This window comes from Fukomys damarensis, unplaced genomic scaffold (genome assembly GCF_012274545.1).
Source record: "Fukomys damarensis isolate Sample0158 unplaced genomic scaffold, DMR_v1.0_HiC HiC_scaffold_13, whole genome shotgun sequence".
NCBI classification, from domain to species: Eukaryota; Metazoa; Chordata; class Mammalia; order Rodentia; family Bathyergidae; genus Fukomys; species Fukomys damarensis.
Window position 1 is genome coordinate 38,930,107 of NW_022900925.1, and position 2,942 is coordinate 38,933,048.

At 62.2% G+C, this 2,942-nt stretch overlaps 1 long non-coding RNA gene across 1 annotated transcript; it reads right to left on the bottom strand.

The window, feature by feature from the left end:
• Positions 1–135: 135 nt before the first annotated feature.
• On the bottom strand, positions 136–1,984 carry LOC104875432. Its single transcript, XR_784058.3, has 3 exons — positions 1,609–1,984; positions 1,385–1,477; positions 136–379 (listed from the first exon to the last, which is right to left on the bottom strand). It is a non-coding gene; the product is annotated as an uncharacterized LOC104875432 (long non-coding RNA).
• Between the last annotated feature and the right edge of the window lie 958 nt (positions 1,985–2,942).

Here is a 2,942-nt window from a genome sequence, read left to right on the forward strand (position 1 = left end):
CCCGCTAACCGCTAACACCGCCTGCGCCTCAGGGTATGCACGGAGGAGTCTCGGGTCTGGACAGCACCAAGGCAGACGGCACCCACTCTCCTTCCAGATCCCAGCCCGGCGGGACCGGCAAGCGCTGATGGGCTGAAGGTCCTAGGGACACCGGGCGGCCAGAGCAGGGCCATGGGCCCGCTCCCGCTAACACCGCCTGCGCCTCAGGGTATGCACGGAGGAGTCTCGGGTCTGGACAGCACCAAGGCAGACGGCACCCACTCTCCTTCCAGATCCCAGCCCGGCGGGACCGGCAAGCGCTGATGCTTTGAGGGCTGAAGGGATCGGTACTCGGACTGCTCAGTACTGGGAATGTTGCCACTGTGACTAAGGAGCTGGGCTGAATTTTAACGACGTAATTTTAACTGAAATTATTTCTATTTAAGTAGACACAGGTAGCTCCCTCGCTGTTAGCTAAGGTGAAGGGTGCATGTGCACATGTGTGTGGGCTCAGGAACACATCCGATCAGGATCGCTGTGCCGCACGGTCAAGGGTCACATTTATTCAGCTTTATAATATGCTGAGCCCTGTTCCAGCAGGTCACTGCAGGGACCCCCTAATCCATACAGCCTGGACGTGGTACCTGCACGACCAGCTCTGCTGCAGAGGCAGAAACGTGGCAGGATTTCAGTAACTTGCCCACGGCTGCTGTCCCAGAGCTGGACTGATGCCTAGGCCCCGAGGCAGGGCCACCCTCGTGCCCTTCCGTCTGCCACCCATGGCAAGGGCCAAGACCTGCACAAAACACTGAGGCTTGAGGTCGCACCCCTGCCAGCTGGTGCCCAGGCTTCATCCTGACAGCAGCTGGGGCCTTGAGACAAGGACTGTGGCATTTAGGGTTCTGCATGGGTACAGCATCGGAGTGGTGAAGATGGCAAACAGGAGTGGCCGGCAGCGGGGCGCAGGCAGAGATAACCCTGGGGTGGGATTTGTCCCCCTCCAAAGCCCACTGTGGCTACTAGCATTAGCCGGGTGGGGACAGGACAGGCCATCCCTGGCCCCCCACCCTGAGGCCCCGCCGGGCCTTGCTCTCCACCTCTCCCTCCTCCAACCCTGGGCCGAGGTGGGGACAGCTGTCACTGACACAGCCGCCCCTGCTGCCAGCCTGTGGTCCCATCCGGTGTCTGTGCTGAATTCCCCGCATGGGCAGAGCCTGTCCTTCCTCCCCTCGACCTGGGCCCAGCCCAGGTCCTCAGACTGCCAGAGCACAGCTCTGGTCACCGGTGCAGGTCACCGGTGCAGCTGGCCCGATGGGGGACAGGGGGAGAAGGGGCTTCCTGGCCCCAGCCTCCATCTGTGACGTAGAGCCTCACTCAGAGGGCCAGGGGCTGCGGGGCACCTTACCGGGGGAGCCGAGCAGGATGTGCACCAGGTCCTCGTAGAGGATGAGGGTGGCAGGCCGCTCAGGGAGCAGGCAGAGGCTGACGGCTGCGTACACTGCAGGGTGAGGGCCATCAGCTCCAGCCACCACATCCCAGCCCTGCCGCTGCTGCCTCGGGGAAGCTCCCACCCCAGGGCTGTGTTGGGAAGGGGCTGATGGGAGTCAGGTGCTGCCCGCCCGCACTCACAGGGCAGCCTGTCCACGCGCCAGGGCACCGAGTTGGTGAGGAAGCCAGGGCGGGCAGCAGTGACCAGCACCCAGGTGCCCAGGTGGTAACTGAGTGGCAGGGTGGCCACGCCATCAGAGTCTGTGGTGCCAGTGGCCAGCAGCGTGCGGTTCCCAAACACATCCACTGAGGCCCGGGCGAGGGGCACCAGCTCTCCACTCGCATATACCTGCACCTTGATCAGGATTTCTGTGGGCGAGACAGGCACCCCAAGGTCAGTGGGGGCTGTTGGCTGGGAGAGTTCTGAGGTCTATGCCACAGCAGAGGTTATGCTGGGACAGGCAGAGCCCAGGCCCTCACACTCCTAGCCCTTCTCAAAATGTTGAGACAGGGACTCATTAACTAGCTCAGGTGAGTCTCAAACTTGCAATCCTCCTGCCTCGGCCTCCAAAGTATCTGGGATTCCAGGTGTGCACCACCATACCCAACCAGCAGAGGACATACTGTAATGAGTCAGTATTTATTTATGCATTTGTTTTCGGTGCTGGGAAGTGACCCCAGAGCCTCAAGCATGCGCATTGGCTGGCCTAGCCCATCCGGGTGCATCTCTGGGCAGGGATGGACTAGGTCTGACCACACAGCTTCCACCCACTCCATAGTGAGGCTCAGACTTCGGGTCACTGCGGTAGTTACAGAAGCCCGGGGTCTGAACCTGGAGTCTGTGGAGGATATGAAGTCTTGGCCATCTGACCATAGAAGGTGCATGTCCCACAGCAAAGAAGGCTGACTCAGGAGGGTGGGGTGTGCATGAAGAGCGGAGAGCTCGACTGAGCAGTGTACATGGATGGATGCCAGTCTTAGGAAACTGAGGCAGAGGCACTGAGGAAGGGGTCCTTCCTCACCCGTACATACCCAGAGGCCCCAGCACAACCCCTGGGATTCAGGCATACACGTGGCCAGGCCCAGACAAGCCTCCCTCCCCCTCCCCCTCCTCTAGAGTTGGTCAGTGGCCATCTGTCACCATGACAACACCTTGTCCTCCCCGGGGATCAGGCCCAAGCTGAGGCCCGGCTTGGGGAAGCATCTGGGGGCCCAGACCCTGGAGCCTGGGGTGCAGGGGACAGGCTGCCCAGCAGGCGTCCTGAGCTGCTGGTGTGAGGGCTCCCGCCTAGCCACCCCGCCACTGGGCTCCACGCTCCCCTCCCAGGCCTCAGCCCACTTGGCTGCCAATGCCGGGGTCACGGTGGGGGCCCAAGGGCAAGCGGGGAGGCTGGGTGCTTCTGGGAGCCTGCAGCTGAGCAGGGCTTGGGGAAGCCTCCACGTGGGGCCTGTGCTGGCAGCGACAGGTGTGATGC